This window comes from Tachypleus tridentatus, chromosome 6 (genome assembly GCF_004210375.1).
Source record: "Tachypleus tridentatus isolate NWPU-2018 chromosome 6, ASM421037v1, whole genome shotgun sequence".
In the NCBI taxonomy this organism is placed as follows: Eukaryota; Metazoa; Arthropoda; class Merostomata; order Xiphosura; family Limulidae; genus Tachypleus; species Tachypleus tridentatus.
In genome coordinates, this window is record NC_134830.1 from 145,588,569 (window position 1) to 145,607,376 (window position 18,808).

General features: G+C 30.6%; 1 protein-coding gene and 1 long non-coding RNA gene across 5 annotated transcripts in view; one reads left to right on the forward strand and one right to left on the reverse strand.

Moving 5' to 3' along the window:
• The first annotated feature begins 3,094 nt into the window (after nucleotides 1-3,094).
• Nucleotides 3,095-18,808, forward strand: part of LOC143253964 (uncharacterized) — a 36,382-nt gene continuing 20,668 nt past the window's right edge. The window contains exons 1-5 of one of the 4 annotated variants that reach the window (XR_013029914.1): nucleotides 3,118-3,191; nucleotides 4,485-4,963; nucleotides 7,222-7,277; nucleotides 9,775-12,874; nucleotides 13,852-18,490. The gene's annotated coding sequence lies outside the window, so the exon portion shown is untranslated. Of the gene's footprint in view, nucleotides 3,192-4,484; nucleotides 4,964-7,221; nucleotides 7,278-9,774; nucleotides 12,875-13,851; nucleotides 18,491-18,808 lie in introns of those variants that run through there. The other 3 variants (XR_013029911.1, XR_013029912.1, XR_013029913.1) reach the window with 3 other exon arrangements.
• LOC143253965 (uncharacterized) overlaps nucleotides 14,653-18,808 on the reverse strand; it is an 80,219-nt gene continuing 76,063 nt past the window's right edge. The window contains exon 2 of the long non-coding RNA XR_013029916.1: nucleotides 14,653-14,758. This is a non-coding gene — a long non-coding RNA (uncharacterized LOC143253965). The remainder of the gene's footprint in view (nucleotides 14,759-18,808) is intronic.

Consider the following 18,808-nt stretch of genomic DNA (forward strand, 5'->3'; position numbering starts at 1 on the left):
ATTGCCAAATTTTGTGAAGATATATACAAAGTAATTTTGAAATTACATCAGTTTTAATTCCCAGTATGAACTAGATCCAGTGATCTGAGTCTGTGTACCTGGAGTTAAACTCATGCTTTTATATAATTTTAGAATTTTTAAATTGTTTGGTCTTATGGTAGAATAAGTAAATTCTAATTAAGCAACAGGTTTAGGAAATTTTCTCTAACAGTTTTTACTCTGTTATCACTGTTGGTATAGTCAGCACTGACTAGTTAAACCAACTTTTATTTTAAGAAGAATTCCCTTTGTGCATTTCTTGGACTTTGAAGTAGAGAACACTATTTTTTAGTGATTGTACATGACCCAAATTTAAAATTTGCTGAGGATCAAACTTGTTGTTAGACCTTATTTCTTTCTGGCATTTTCAATAAAAACCTATTTAAATTATTTCACACCAAAACATTCCTCACTTGTGAATTTTTCTGGACATGGTGGAAGTTGGAAAGGACATCACGTAGTATAATAATATAAAAGTATAAAAACATATTGCCTTGTTTAACATAAAAGATGCTTGAATATAAGTCTTGCAGCAGTATATTGCAATATTGTGAATTCTTATTTATATCATCTTCTGAACTTTAGTATTATAATGCTATAAAGACGAATCATTGATGAATTTATCTTTTTTATTCATCTTGATAGACATTTAGGTTCTCAACTAGCAGAAATGGAGAAAGTGATTGATAAAATGATGCAGACTGAGTTTACTCATTGTGTCTTCTCAGAGTTGCACAGACCTTTGACTGACCAGATCACAGTCTTGGATATTGTAAGTATGACACCATTTCTGTGTTTGATATTTTTATTACAAAGATTACCAGCCTTTTGTACACAAAAAAATCAGATTTTTTTAAAGAAATATTTTTAGTAACAATTTGTTTGTGAAAATAGTGTCTGTTTCATTAGTAGTCTGAGTCTAAAGTGATTTAATGTTATGATTAAAAAAACTATTCTTCATCCAAAAAATCTTGTATATTACTTTTGTAATCTCTAAAACCTCTTAAATACATTTCAAACATTTGTTTCAGTAAGATTTTATATCTTATGTTATTTTCTGTAATCTAACTGTGCAGGATTTGCCATTTAACCCAACCTCACAACCATCATAAAAAAATATAAGTTATGCTTTTTTCATACCAGAATGACTACATGTTATAACACAAAAATACAAATGTTTAGGCTGAGTAGCTTAAGTCTCATAATGCTATATATGAATGTATATATTTTTTATTATATTGACCTTCCAGTCGTGTCTGGCTAATATTACATTGACGTGGTGCACATGCACTCAGGTCACCTATTTAGTAATATAAAACTGACTAGAATGTTATAATATACAGTCACATTTAAATTATTTTATATTTATATATATATATATATATACGAATATAGAGTATTATTATTTAGAATTACCATATTTTTTGGTGTATAAGACACATTTTTTTCCCAATAAAAGGGGTCTCAAAACCCCCTTGTGTTCTGTACACCAGAGGTCAAAACTTTTATGCCTTCCTGTAGTGATAAAGTAGTTTTTTGTTTCCTTAATGTTTAAAAGTACCAAACCTTTTTTCTTCCTCAGTATGGAAACTGTAATAAAGGTATTTAACAAATGTGATGTGAGCAGTTGCCTTAATGGCATCAAAGATTATATTGTCTGAGGACAAGTGAGAGTGAACTTTCAGAACTTGTTTACAATGATGCAAAAGAAGATTTTGAAAGTTTTCATAATGAATGTTTTGATGTAAATGTATGAAACAACCATATTTTATTTTATTATGAACATCACGTTTGAAGTATTCTAAAGAATAATAAAAGATTATGCTGATGTTGAACAAATAAATAAATGATAAGTGTGAAAAATATTTTTTTCTCTGAAGATGGCCTTGAAAATATGGGTGCATCTTATATGCTGAAAAATACAGCATTAAACCTATTTTTCTTAAAGTATAGGACAATAAATCAAGAAGTAAAGCAAACAGTCATCTCTTCTTATTATGACCTTTTGTATTCGATGGTAGGCTGCTAAGCCTTTAAAAATTTCACATGAAGAGAATATCAAACAAAAATTATTTTTAGGTCTTAAACACAGTTGATAATCAAAAATTCATAAATAACTACACTGATACCATAAATTAAACTATAATTTATTAAGCTTCCTAACAAAGATTTAGATTTTGTAAAATACGAAACATTGAGCAGACTAAAGACACAGCCTACCTCATTGAGATCTTAGATTAAAAGGACGTGGAAGTTTTTTCAGAGATTGTAATGGTGGGGAAACTACTGTGAGACATTCTAAGCTGTTGATGGGTTATTCACTTGTCATATATTGAAGTAAGTGTATATAAAGGACCATTTTCAAAAATGGAAGAGATGAATGTGGCCAACATGTTTGATTCAGTACATAAGCCATATCTCAGCAGAATAAAAGATATGAGGTTTTATTTTATATTCTAGCTTATTGATATCAGCAATTTGATTTTCTAATTTGTACAAAACTATAGACTTAGTGTTGACACCAAACTTCTAATTTTAAACAGTGCTGCATTCAATATCCCATGTAACTCACAAATCTATATTTAGATATGTTCTTTTAATATTTACTTTTAAATGAAGAATTTAACTCATGTATAATATTGAAGTTTTAATTATAATTACAATTTTATTCCAAGCTTATTAACGTAAATTTATAAAATAGTAGTTCAATAAAATTTTGAATGCAAGCCAACAAATGTAATGACATGGCTTTTTAACCCCTGACCTGTTGAGAAAGGGTTAATACATTATTTATTCTTATTTAAAAATTTAACTGTGAGAATTTGATCCTTTAGCTTAGCTTGGTGCAATTAAAATTAATTTGTCTCATATTTTAAGTAGTTTTTATTTTACAAGTGATTTTTGATTAGTTACTTTTACCTATTTTTTGTGATATATTTTTGTACTTTACATGTCTTTTGACTCAAATTAGTAATGTTGTGCAAATACTTTGCTGTATTTATAGACTATTTCTTGTAGTGAACATATAATACTTCTTTGTTATTAGGAAGGCTAGTGGCAGTTGTGTTTGGGATGCTTGAATCCGACGACATGATTTTGTGGAAGTTTACAAGAAAGAATCCTGCACTGCCATTAAAGCTGTTGTTAAGCAGGTAAATGCTAATATTAATGTTTAGTTTTAGGCTTTTACACATTTTAACTGGCCTTTTGCATGTTATGTCGTATATAACATACATTGTAAATGTTCATGAAGTAGCATAGATGTTTATAATTTATCATAATTAATTTCATGAATTTATGAACAAAGGCAGTGTTCTCCTGAAAGTAGGCTGAGAGTTTTAAGAAGTTGCAGTTGTTAAGCCTTGAGGTTTTTGGAAACTGAACATTGTCTGTAAATCATAAACATGTCTATATTTCCCTGATGTATTCTGTTATATAGAAGTTAAATTATGATTGATGTATTAAATATTCTTAAGGTTTATTAGGAATATTAACAAACGTTGTAATGAGTAACTGTGCCCTTGTTGTTGAAAGTCTTTACTTACACATAGTCACAATTTCATTTAGAAGCTATGGATAAGAAGTGTTAAAGGAAAACTTTATTTTGAAGTCAGAACTTTGTTCAAATTGTAAAACAGCTAAAACTTAACAAGTATGTATCTAAACTATAAGTCAGTGAAAAGTTAGCATTTAGAATAAGAGCAGTTTCACTTTATAACTAGTTAAAAAGAGTTCCCATACAGTAATTAGTTAATATAAAAGTTTTTCTCACTTTTGTGGCTCAGCATAGCCAGGTGGTTAAGGCACTCGACTTCGTAATCTGAAGGTCCGGGTTTGAATTCCGTCACACAAACATGCTCCTCCTTTCTGCCATGGGGCATTATAATGTGTCAGTCAATCCCACTACTTGTTGGTAAAAGAGTAGCCCAAGAGGTGGTGATGACTAGCTGCCTTCCTTCTAGTCTTACACTGCTAAATTAGGGATAGCTAGCACAGATAGTCATCTAGTAGCTTTGTGCAAAATTAAAAACGAAAACAAAACTCGCTTTTGTAGAATTATTCGTAGAATAAACAATTCAACATGATTCACATTATATATACCACTGGTATAATACAGTTACGACAGAAAATGTTCGTACCCCTGCATCCCAAGTGGTTTTTTGCTCATAACTTAAAAAGTATCATGAGTAGGCTAATAGAAGTAAAATATATTATAAATATTGCACTAACACACATCTACATAAATTTTTATGTAAATTGAATGACAAATAAACTGTTTATAAACAAATAACCAAACATAGGAGGGGCAGAAAGTGTTCATGCATCTAATTTAATGGTCAGTTGTGTAGCCTTTCAGGTGAATTACTTAGCACAATCTCTCCTCATAGCTTTTCATGATCGTTTGACAGTACTCGACTGGTATTTTCTTCCATTCTTCTTTACAGAAGGCCTCCAACTCTTGCAAGTATTTCGGATGACACTGATGAACCCTGGTCTTCAACTCATGCCAAACATTTTCAATTGGGTTGAGATTGGGTGACTGCAGTGGCCACTCCAGAACGCTTATATGGTTCCTCTGCAACCAAGATTGCACACATTCCGATGTGTGCTTAGGGTCATTGTCGTGCTGGAAGATCCAACGACGCCCAAGCCGCAAGTTCCGAGCATCAATCTTGATATAAGTGCCTAATATATCAACGTACTCTTCTTTTTTTTCATGATTCCATTGACGAGGTGAAAGCTGCCTACACCAGACAAGCTGAAGGAACCCCATAGCATGATCGAGCCACCTCCGTGTTTAACTGTAGGGACAGTGTTCTTTGGAAGATTTCGTCCCTCCTTCTTACGAAAAATATAGCGACCATCATTGTGGCTGAAAAGCTCGATTTCAGTCTCGTCTGACCAAAGAATACTCTTTCAATAGGTAAAGGGTTTATCTACATGCTTTCTTGCATACCTCAATCGTGCTTCTAAATGAACAGGCTTTAAATGTGGAGTTCTACGTGGATGGCATGCTTTAAACCCAGAAGAGCGTAACGTGTTTGTAACTGTAGAGGTGCTTACTTCAACCCCAGTTTCCCTTACCAGTTTCTGTAGGTCATTACATGTTAAACAAGGGTTCCTACTAACTTCTCTGAGAACTTTCCTATTGGTTCTCTCTGGAATTTTTGTGGGGCGTCCTGAACAATGGAGGTTAGCAGTAGATTTTGGCACATTAAGTTGTGTAGCAATACCAGAAAGAGACACACGATACTTGTATTTTACAATAATTCATTTTTTTTTAAATCACTGGACAGTTGTTTCCTGTTCGCCATGATGACCAAGCAGATAATGACGGAGATGGCGCTAAATTGCTGGAAGTACATTTTTTGCTGGCTAAATTCCAATAATTATGAACCCAGTGTCTAGTTCTGGAATGGTATAATATAGTTTATTTGCCAAACAAAACAAATTTTTACGGGAATATCAGTTTTTTCACACATTATGAACTGTATGAACACTTTCTGCTCCTTGTATTTTTGGTTATTTGTTTATAAACAGTTTATTTGTCGTTTAAGTTGCATAAAAATTTATGTAAATGTGTGTTAGTATAATATTTATAATATATTATACTTCAATAAGTCTCCTAGTGATACTTTTTATCTTATGAGCAAAAAACCACTCGGGACACAGGGGTACGAACACTTTCTGTCGTAACTGTATATTGGTCGAACATGAATCGAAATTTCTACATTTATCAATAATATGAGCACACTTTGATCTTTCTAGAATTATTTATTGCAACTTATTAGAGTATGCATACACAAATTTTCCTTTATATCAACAGTGCTTTTTCATATTGGGAAAATAAAACTGTTTTGAGATACAACTTGTGATGTATCGACGGACAACTAGCACATCACAAATAGATGTATAGATGTTTTGATAAGGATAAAATATTTTAAATAATCTAATTTTTCAAGCAATTCAGTAATGGTTTATTTCTTTTCAAAAAAAAATCTTAGACTCAAAAAAACAATCTTAGATTTCAGTATGGCTGTCATAGAAGGCATTTCAACAATCTCAATACTGCTTTGAATGTTTATTATATCATCAAAATATACGTGATTTTTGTAATATGTATTGATACTTGGCCCTTTTAAATTCCTTAAACAGAATAAGTGAACTGAAATCCTCAAGTCATTTAATTTGTCTGGAGCTACATGTAATATAATTTTTATCATGAAAACCTCCATTAGACTTATTAATCAGTTACATTCAGTTCAAGAGAAAACTGTGAAGAAAAATTTAATTTCACAGTTTTTTAACAATAGAGATTTACTGATGTAATTTTTGGTTCTTCAAAAGTTTAAAAGAAAGCACAATTATAGACTTTCTAGAGCAGTTTTAAAATTATGGTCCTTAGAGAATACAGCAAAAACAAATGCTTGAGGTCTGCATGCTTATTTTTAATTTGTTTTGTTATTGTCAATCAAAATTTTGAGAACAGTTAAAACAAAAACTCAGTTTATGTGTAGGTTTTTAAACACTATTGTAGAATAATTACAATACAAAGCAATTGTGTTGGAGTTCTGAAATTTATTATTTGATTATTGAGCAAAACGAGCAAGTGTGTTTTATAGTTTTTTCTTTGACTTTTTCAATAATTTGTACATTTCATAACAATTTGAAATTAAGAGTGAGTCAATAATTTTGGGAATCCTTTTTTGGGTAAAATTGAAAGTCAAAATATATTTTTATGTTTTAAAATAAATATAATTATTCATTTTTAGGCATTGCATACATTGGCACATTGTGCATAATGTTTTATTTTGGTCAGTGCCAAGAAAGGTTGTATGCACATTTTGTTTAATATTGCTTTGGATTAACCAAACAAGAAAATATTCATTTTAAAAATCCAAAGATAGTGCTCATTCTAAAATCTCCTTTTTTTTGTGTAATTTTTATTCTGTACAACTATATCAAAATCTACTTGGTTTAAAGACATTTGAGTGGTGAACATGAGTTCATTTAAAATATTTCTGTTTAGTAGCAGTTTGGTTTGTTTTGAATTTTGTGCAGTGTAAGCAAAATATATCTTGAACTTTTGTCATTATAATGAATTTTTCTTATTTGTTTATAAAATGAAAGCAAATTGAAATGTAGTTTTCAGTAAAGGTGGATAAATTATTTGTTTTTTAGACAAAAATAGAAGTTGTTGCTAAAGAAGATTTTGAAAACAAAGAGAACACAGCAAGGTAAATGAAACTTCTGTACACTAATCAAAGTTATCACTTCTTAAAATATTTTAATATTAACCTGGGTACCAAAGCTGTATATGGAGAGAATCAGATTCTAGTTTTACCCATTATACCTTGTAAATGTACATCAATCAGTATTTCATTAGAGAAGTATTTGTATTTATTTTTTAAGTATTTCAGTATAATTTTGTCCATACTCATTTGATATTTAAATAACTTAAGTTCTATTTCTTCATTTTATACTGGAATATAGCCAAGAAAATGTGTTTAAATTGTAACTATTTTTGCTTACTAGGTTATTAATCAAGTCTGCTTAACATGGCTTTTTTCCTAGATTAGATTATTAGTTAAATCTGTTCTACATTGTTTTTGTTTTTCTGGATTATATTATTTGTCAACTGCTTTATGTGGCTGTTTCTTATTTTCAGATTAGATTAGAAGCTAAACTCTTTTCCAGTGCTTAGGTTTTGGGAGTTTTTAGTCAAACGTGTTTCACGTGATGCATTTTTTTTCTGGATTATATTATTTCTTAATGTTTCCAGCAGGATTTTAGAATTGGCTTAATGATTATCAGAAATTCTGTATTTTGATATTTTTTTGGATTTAAGAAGTATTCTTTTGGTGTTTAGATAAGTTATGAAGGATATTTAAATCAGAACTGTGTGGAAGAATAAATTTTATTCTCAGATCAGTTTTGATTCACTGAACATCTAACAGAATACCTAAATTACTTATATATCTGCCATACAAGGATTTTAATGTTTCTGTTTTCTTCATTGTTAGAAACAACTGTATTCATAATATAAATTTCATCGTGGCTGTTGGGCACCATTCATATATTGAGTGACCTGCATATCAAATTTCAAAATTTAAGAGAACCAATAATTCTAACTTTATTTCTACAGTTTTGAATACAAAAATGTTTTACATTGTAACAGTTTTGTAGTGTAGAGAAAGATTAAAACATTCTTGTGCAACTCCAAGAAATCTTGCCAATAAAAAAGTGTTTTTATCATCATATATACATGTGTGTGTCTATATCTGTATATAAGTATCATCAGTACATCTTGGGTCAGCAAACCAAAAATATACTATTAGACCTCTTATAATGGTGAAGTGTATGTAATATGCTTGGGGTTTTGAATCTGCTTTACTTTACCATATGGTAACCTTAATTAATATAGGTATGTGAGTAATTTTATGACATTTCTTTGAATTAGTCATCTGATATTATACAATGATCAACTGTTTAATGATTATGTATGTATATATGCTAAAGGCTTCTTTTTACCAGAGGTGAAATTGAAAAGAAAATTTGTGATGTAGAGGCCTAATGCATCCTTTGATTAATTATACCCTCTGCTATAAATTGTAGTTTTTTTCTATTCAAGGCTCATCAGCATAGCTAGGGACAACAAACCAAGGAAATACTGTATTAGCTTGATTGTAGGGCAATCTTGAATATAAGATGCTCTCCATTTTAAGAAATCACGGGAAAGGGGGGAAAATGAGCATTATAACATTCTTTTTTATGTCCACAAAATCATGCATACATGAATGCTGACTGGGTATTCAGAAATGCAATAGGCTAGAGTAGGAGGAAGGGGCCTGTAATCAACCATGATTATAAGGCAGTTGTGAACTTTACAGCCAATTATTAATCTGAAAATATCTTATTATGAAGCCACTTTGATAATGATATTATTAGAGTTCTTATAATGGTAAAGAGTATATAACCTTATAGACCATGCATTTATCAGTTATTTTATAATTTTATTGCCCATCCCAAGTATAAGATTATATTTGCTAAATACCTTGTGAAGGTATAATGATTCGTACTTTCTTTTCAAGCACATTGTATTACAATATCAAGAGCTAAAACAAAATTGTTATTTGTTCAGTACATTGAAAGATAAAATCTTAATTAAATATTTCACATGACTAGTTCTGGATGAAAGCATAGCATTTGAAAGGAAATGGTTAAACAAGAGAAACAGTTTATGATATTTTAGTCTAGCTAATATTTATTAAACGTTTTTTTTATTCATGAGAATTTACATGATTTTTGACAATATTTTGTTCTCAGTGCTGATCCATTATTTGAGTTAAAATGTCTTTGGGAAAATTTATTTGAGTGAGGGTCTCACAGAGAGTAAAATGTGGAAAACCAAATGTGAAATACTATAAATTAGGAAAAATCAACCAACCATGCTCAACCTTGATACTACCCCAGAAATGAACTGAAGAAGGCCTCAGCCATGAGAGAAAATTATTGTCAAAAATCAGGTAATATCCGAAGAGTAATATGATGTTTCTATGTTGTAGGTTTTTGCTATAATAACCTTAATTTTTTATATAATAGAATAAAATATAATTTAAATAATTTCCTGTAATTATTTATTTTGAGACAACATTATAATTCTCAGTAATTCTGGAAGTTATATCTGTACCAGTAAATCATTCATATCTATAAAATTTGGTGATTTATTCCTAGCGGTCTTGCAGATCAGTTAAAAACCTTGGATATATCCAGATGGATGGCCACTCTCGACAGTATTTTTGCTAATTTAATAAAACTTATTCACAGGATACAGGTACTCTTCATATTTTTGTGTGTTTTGATTTGCTACTGTTCAACCAAGTTTGCATGTAATTATATATAAGCTACTAACTTTAAAAAATTTATTTGGCTGAAAATTAAAAAAGTTAACGTATAAATAATAAAGAAAACAATGGTATCACACATATTTTCTTATAAAATTCAGACTGTTAGTTAATTACAGTTATGCTTGTTTAACATAATACCTGAGAAACAACATTCTCTTTCTAAGGGTAGTTGGCAGTCAAGTTGGTTGTTCATTTTGTGAAATTTTCCTTTAAACTACATGCTTGACTAGGGTAAGTAAATTTTGTTAAAGTAATTGCTTTGTTGCTTTATTATAATGTATAAGCTAAACATTAACCCTCTTGTATGTGTCAAAGTGTACATGTCATAACTTTTTGATGTTCAAAATGTAATTAAACTACTTTGTTATCATTATATATGAATAAACTTGGCAAAACATGTAGTTAATAAATCAAATTATACTATTATACAAGTTTTAAGTTGTTAATTAAATAAGCAAGTATTTAAAAAAACAACTTCCATCTTTCCCTAATATGAGAACTGTGACATCTGCTCTCTTGGTCTTCTGTCTTGCAAATTTCCTGTAGTTCTGTCTGACATTTTATACTATACAATATGTAACTAATAGAAAGCTAAAGTTTTAATATATCAAATGATATTATATTACATTGCTTTCTCTATAAAGAATTGTCTATTCCAATGCAGAACATTACCTTCTCCTGCATAAATAGCCATTCTTTTTTAGTGAGCCCAGCATGGCCAGGTGGTTAAAGTGCTCAACTCATAATCTAAGAGTCACAGGTTTGAATCCCTGTCAAGCCAAACATGCTCGCCCTTTCAGCTATGGATGTGTGATAGTGTGACAGCCAATCCCACTATTCATTGGTAAAAAGAGTTGCCCAAAAGTTGGTGATGACTAGCTGCTTTCCCTCTAGTCTTACATTGCCAAATTAGTGACAGCTAATGCAGATAACCCTTGTCTACCTTTGCACGAAATTCAAAACAAACAAAGCAGTTTAGTGCTGCCCTCTATATGCAAAAAATTATACATGCCAAACCTTCTAACTCTCCTCTGTTGGAATTGGCTGATTCCATTATGTTTCTCATGCAAATCGTCATGCATCTACTCTCCACCAAAGTGTGATATACTCTCATGATGTATGTGACTTCCTCAATTCAGTTCTACCAATCTGTCACATCTTGTTTGGCAGTACTTGTGCTCAGAAGTTTTTTCTTTTGGTGCTCTTCGTGTGAATCATTATTTTAATAGTTTAGTTTCTGAAGTTGAATTTCTTCATTATTATTATTTTTCTTTATATTGATGAAATATTTTAATTGAAATTAATTTCCCAGTCATAAATATTTTCTTACACTCAAATATTTACATCAATCTCTTGTTTGTTTTAAGTATTTCTACAGTGAATTCTGAGATTCACTTACCTACTTTGGGTGTTATTTCTCTAACACAGGCTGTAGGTTTAGGAGGCCCATTGTTGGATTTCTGTGCTGTTATCCATCGTGAGATTTATTGTTGTGTGGGTCAACCTTCTTTTTAACTTTCTACATTTGTCTTTTACTATGTTTCCATGGGTTATTTGGGTTTCATCGGAGAGACCTGTCCTTCTATTTCTTTTCCTACCTTCTTAACCCCTGGTACCCTTTTTCCTCCCCAAGACTTGGGTTCCTGGCACCAGCCAGCATCTATGTAAGGGAGTACAGGCTATTCTACCTGTTATTATCTTTCTCTAGGCTGTTTGTTGTCTTTGCAACAAATTGGAAATGGGTAGCATGTACTAGGTTTGTTTCACTTCATTCTAATTCTCAATTTGTTTTGTTTTACTTTGGAATTGTATCTCACCATTATGTGTGTTTTTCTCCAGGTTTATCTAAAATAAAGAGGAATGTTGCAGTGGGGCCTTGTGCCAAAGTTAAATATTTTTGTGTGAATTCATTTAGATCTTGTTTTTCTTTCTTGGGAATAAGCATTTTTTTGATTGCTGAACAGAATATTCATATTTTTTCTATTCCTTTTGAAGCACCTACTCTTTAGTATTATCTTTTTATGGATGCCTTTTCCTTGATAGTTCTCATGGGTCATTCTATTTAAGGCAATAGTTTCTGGAAAAAATATAAAATAATGTCTCATCAATTTTCTAAAGCTATGTGAGAGACCCTGTGGTGGTGGATCACTGAGACAACACCACTTTGGGAAGTGAACATCAAAAAATAAATGGCACACCTTCATGACTTATCTGTTAAAAGATAACAGATATCTTGTTCTAGACCCAAAATATTTACATTACAATGAGATCTTACTATGACTTGGGATGATAAACTGGTTTTCACATTCATATAAGATTCTTCCTTTTAAGTTGTTCTTTTCATCGTGTGATGTTCTTTTTTCTATCTCAAGTGTTTGGTGCATTCATTTTGGATGTTTTGCCACTGCCTTTAATTATAGGATTTCTCACATAAAATTAGCAACTTGTAATATAAATATTGTCTTTGATTTATATCAGCTTTTTTCTGTACATATGTCCTCAAGTTTAATATTTGACTCATAGTGAAATTATATACACATGTAATTTGAAAAAAAAAACTGAATGTTTCAAAGTAGAATAAATACATCATAAATTATATATATATTATCTGACATTTTGATATAACATTTTCAATATATGGAAACCTTATATATAGAGACACTTCAGTTAATTTTTACACTGTTATGAATCAGTTTATAAATTACATTGTCTTTTTTATAAGTTCATAGTTGATAATTATAAATGTTGGTCGCAACATTTTCCATATGTTGTATCATGTACTTATAGAAGATAATAACACTGAGCTTTGCTTTGCATGCATTGCATGGAATATTACAAGATGGAATTACATTAGCTGCCAGGAATAGTACTACTGCCTCTTCAGATTTGACAATTGATCCAGAGGCAACAAACCTGACTGTTCCTGTGTAAGTTTTATTTTCATATGTGATGGATAAATTTAATCTTGTGGTTCCAATTTCATTTTATTATAAATTTACATATTGTGTATAATGAATTTCAGGTCCTCTTATTTACATATTTTATAGGCTTTGTAGGTGTAGGACAGTACTTCATAAAATTGGTATTTTTATGATATACATAAACAATAGACTTAATCACATTGTGTCACTACCTGATGTTCAGTCTTTTTTTTTTTTATCAATAAATATATTACAGTATGTTCTATGTGAGCAAGTGATAGAAACTATGTAACTGTTCTAGAGTTTACTGTACAGTTATGTGACATTTAATACTTCAATTGTAGCAGTATGCTCTGCCTTTCAAGTGAAAACTATCATAAGAAAGTTTGCAGTTACACATACTTCTTCAAATACTTGTATAAATTTGATCCCCTGTATCTATTGTTATCTCGATTACAAACTTTATAAAGTTTTAAATGCTAGAAGTTACATCAGTAATGGATAATGAAACATATAAAACATTTTTACATATATCTGGTATTATATGTAAACACTATTTTATGTTGTTTGCTGTTAAGCACAAAGCTACACAAAGTGCTGTGTTCTGACAACCATGAGTATCAAAACCCAGTTCTTAATGGTATAAATCTACAGATGCCACTGGAGTGGGCAAGACCATTTGAACAGATTTTTCTGTTTACTGTACTTTGATTTATCCAAAGACTTTGAAAATTAGGTGATAACAGTATTCATTAGAGCATTAAATAGAAGAAAAAAATTAAAATTCACATAGAAAGATTCCTAAAACAAATTAAAATTAATAAATGACCACTTATCAGGAATGATGAACCAAGGAGGAGTAAGGGAATAGTTAACTAATGCACACATTAAACAATAATACAGTTTCTTTGTTTTTTAATATTTTTACTGCAGTGTATATATCCATTTTTGTTATTTTTTATTGTTATATATTTTTATTAAAGGAATAACTCTGTGTGTTAGCTTAGTATATGGATTAAAAATTTATGGGATAAAAAACCTAGTGCATCATGCAAAAATATTTCTTTTCAATGCATTAGAGCGCAGTGGAAGATTAAGAACAGCCAATGTATGAAAAGAAGTACATATTGTTTGAAAAGTTGTATTTTAATTAAGGAAACTATTTAGTTATTGAATGAATATAAAGTTTCATCTCTGCATATTCCTGATGTACATTAGCAAAATGAATAATGAATCTGAGGTTCTTTTACATTGAGTGAAACTTTTCCTAATATTCAAAAAATGTGATTTAGAGCAATTTTTTGTTTCATTTTTATTTCATAATATATTTGTCTCAGACAACCTGTATGACAACTACATTTCATCTGAAGACAATTTAAACACACAGCTTTGAATAAGTAACTTAACACACAGAAAAATAATATAATTAATAAGAGGAAGGAAAAATTATGCAACATTATATTAACTACAACATTTACTGAGTTTTAAGTAAGGTTTTAAACTAATAAGTATTGTATATATGGTTGCTGCAAGTAAAGCTTTAGCCTAAAAAGTGCTTGCTATACTCCAACCATATATATTTCACATTAAACATTATATCTCACACTTACAGAACATTTTAGTATTAAACCATCCTGGAAAAGTTTACAAAATTGTCACTTTTCTCCTATTTACAAATTCATATTCAATACTTCAGTGCTACATTTTAATAATCTTAAAGTTGTCATTATAAAAAAACAATAAACAAGTTATGAATAAACAGAAAAACAACAACAAATTCTTGTTTACCTCAGCTCGGGCAGTAATGAATTTTGCACACTGTTCATGTGCATTATCACATACAGCTTATTGTATTCACTTTCTGATATTGTTACCTCCAGATCACTGCTTCTACAAACAGAAAATTTTTAAAAATGCATTTTCACAATGTTTATGAGATAAAATGTGAAACAAGGTAATAAAAATACTAAATTTTGTATTCTTGTTTAACATAACACAAAAAAAAACACAAAACAAAAATATTAATCATAATTACATGTAGCTTTTTTACCAATATAGTGTTTTCATGTACCATTCAATTGTACAAAAATTCCATTTTTCATTCAGAATGGTAACATTTTTAAACCTTTGTTAAAAACATAACACTGAATTAACCAAACAAATACAATTATCAGGGAATAGTAATATGGATAAGAAAGATCAAACACAGTTTCTGAAAATGATAATTTCTACATACAAGTGTCAATGATGAACTTTTGTGACCTATGTCTTATACAGTCTTACACAAACAAAGGTCACAAAAGTACTGTGCTATGATAGTTTTTCTGCTTTCAAGGAAAACAACTATTTGTTATCATGTTTCCAAATGACACATGAAGTAATGCCAACAATAAATGAAACTGGAAAACTATTAAGCAAGTTTCAATAGTTTAAAACTATTAGTGGCCCAGCAAAGCATGCAAGTTTTTAACAAGCCACCACTTACTGTTGGAAACACAATTTCTTTTTACACTCACAGGTGTCTACAAGGAAGACCAAAGTTGCACTAAGATAATACCTGCAATGTTTGGCTTAAATTGTAAGAAATAGCTGAAGTTAGCTTATCCTATTCACTTTGAGAAGGTCCAATAAATCTATCTTATCTATAACTCACAAATAATAAATAGAAAGACTTATGAATATACTGGGAACACTAAACATATTATTAGAAAGAAGAAAACATGATATTTTAAGTTGAATTTCACTTTTACTTAATGTGTGTATGTGTGTGATTTCTTCTCTTATTCTACATGAAACTTTGTAAAAAATATGCATGTTACACAAACACAGCTGTATATAACTAAAGTAATGTAAGTAAATATATTGGTGAGTCAGTATCAATTGTAGCTATAATAAGTAAGCTTATATTAATTAACAATGTCTGATAAAAGCAAGCTAACTACACAGATCAAAACTCAGAATCAGCTCTATAATGAAAACAAATAATTTTACACTTATTTTACATTCTTATTAATAATCATTACAATGCTTTATTTCATCAGTTGAGTAACTGCTGTTCATGATATTTTTAGTTGTAATCCCAAGCGTGTGTAAAGCATGCAACAACCCTCCACCAATAGGAGCACAACACACTCCACTAGAGCAGCTGGCTTCCTCTGTGCTATGCGAGGTAAGCCTCGCTTTCTCAATTTGCTCAGAACCTACTTTGGTAAGGCCTCTTCTTTGGCCATTTACTTACTTACCTGGCTACTTTGTTGTTGGGACTGAGAAGAGACGTGCTGCTTACAGTGGTTTGGCTCCCCCCATCTCCCCTTGAGGACTTCAGGATGGCTTTATTTTTGCATAACCCCATTTTTTCTAACTATTTTGCACAAGCTCCACTTCTATGGCTTCTTATGTGTTTTGTTGGGTTTCATCACTCCTACAGTTGAGCTTGGGAGACTTCATCCCCCTAGTAATACCAGGTATGCAATGTTTCTTCCCTGCTCTTGCAATTGAGTGAGATTGTTATTTTCCTTCTTGTAATACTTGTTACAGAATTACTCCTTACACTTGAGTTGAGGCTTAGACACAGCCCTATAAGTCTGTATTAGGTTGTTGTACTTCCTGTCTCCATCAGTTGATTTGAGAGTTTGTGCAGTGGATGTTGTTTGTGCTTGCAGTATGGCACTCTGTTTACTTACTAGAGTGGTTGATGTATATTTTAGTAATGGTCTGCTTGCCCTTGACACCATACACTGTATATATTGGTTTCAATAGTTTTATTTATTTATTTTTTTATGTGAGGTACTTTTCCTTGTATAACTAAGGATGGAATCTGAAACCTCATATATACTGTTGGGGTTGAGTAAATATCTTAAGTTCTCTACCTTCATAATTTTGTGAACTGGCTGTTTGCTTTCCATGTGGGTTTCAATTACCATTTTTTTTCTTTATAATACTTGTGACCCTTCCTACTAGAGTCAGTTTGTTTCAAATCACATTTGTACAGTTGATTGAAGATAGAATGGGACTGGCGTTGATTATTTACACATGATACTTTATTTTCCAAGGTCAATATTTTACTGGCTCAAGACTGCAATGCTATCTATTTGATGATACTCTACTTCTTCAAGGGCAAAGAACATATCTGTTTCAGAAGTGGGGTGGACTCCCTCATGTGTGCTTCCATTTTATTACAGAACACAACTCCATGATTCTCTGTGGATTTTTTTCACAGGATGTCTCATTTTATTTTACACAGATCCCTCAACCTACTCAAGGTAGGATTTCAGTTATTGTGTGTGAAGAGGTACGTATTGTTTGACAAAGTGTTTTCTTACATTGAAATTAGGTTTCTGATAGATTCTTACCTACTCTTTTTCCCCACTTTGAATGTTCTTCTATTTCTTGTGAGTCTAGTCTCAAAAGTGAGGTTCACATCAAGTAGATAGAGGGAGACAACTGTTCTCGCTAAGTGTATTGTACTCCTGTTGGTGGAAAGTTGTCACATGTTTTATACACAATAAATGAGCAACTTAAACCTATGGATTGTAAAGGCTAGTGCATCAAGCCAGAAAACTTCTTTTCAATGCATTAAAGGGCAATGAAAGACTGTGAAAAGTTATTTTTTGAGAAGATGTAGTCTTGAAGTCTGTTTCCAATAGATAAAATGATATCTTTTAGTTAATTTAATTTGGCACATAAAAGTAAGATCAACAGTTGACAAGTTGCTATATTATAGATCCTTACTAAAACATAATAATGAGTTTGAAACTATTATTTTTCATCATCCTGAGAACCATTTGATATTAAAAGATGCAAAAGTATAATTTTAAAATTGTACCATACTTGTGGGACATTATATCAGAAGTTAAGATTCACAGGATTAAAAGTAGGTTAAATAAGTTATTTTATGATGTGATGTGGCATCAGTTATAGGTTTATTGTTGATAAAGTACCATCACTAATAAAGGTAGTCATCTAATTACTTAATGCCTGTAATCACCATGAATTGTATAAATTTTCACTTAAATCCAACTTTATACTGTTACTGATAACTCCTTGCTCATGTCATGATGTTATATATATGTATATATATATTTTTTATGTACATATATTTAAATAAATACCAGATCAGCTGCACAAATAGGTTTAGAGCGTTAATGGTTAGTTAGGGTGAGTGAGTGTTTCTTGTAGCAAAGCTACATCGGGCTAACTGCTGAGTCCATGGAGGGGAATCGAACCCCTGATTTTAGCGCTGTAAGGTTAGTTAGGAAAAAATGCAACTGTCTATACAAATTAAGACTTAAGTATCATATTTTACCGTTGATTTGAAGAAATACCTTTTTTGTAGTCAATTTTTTTAAAGAAAAGTTTCATATTGAATCCGGTTTATACAGAAGTGTTATGACAAATGGTTCAATGCATTTGTAAAACTTATGGATAATTTCAGTAAAATTAAAGATATACTTATTTTTATAGCATCTTTTATGTTGATTTAATGTTTTTAATCAACCCTTAAAATAAAGTTTTAAGAATGAAAACTAATGGTCAATTTTGTGTATTTTTACAGTGCATATGCAGAATATATGACCAGTTTCAGAATAAAAAATGGTAGATATCTGTTTCATCAAAATAAAACTTCCTATGTGTTGTTCGATCAAGTTCCTGCATGCCAGGAAAATTATGACACATACATTCTTCGCTTTTTAAACGTTTATCTCCTCATTCATAAAACATTTATGGTTTATAAAAATACCAAACTTTTCACTAAATAAAATATAAGTATGTAGAAACAGCTTTTAACTTTGATAATACTATACACTAATAATAAATGATGTATACCAGTTGACGATATGCTAGCCAAGAAGAGATAACTTACAGAAGATGCAAGGTAAACAAAAAGATCCTTATGAAAAAAACAACAACAAGAAATGAATGAGGAGAACGAGAAATCAA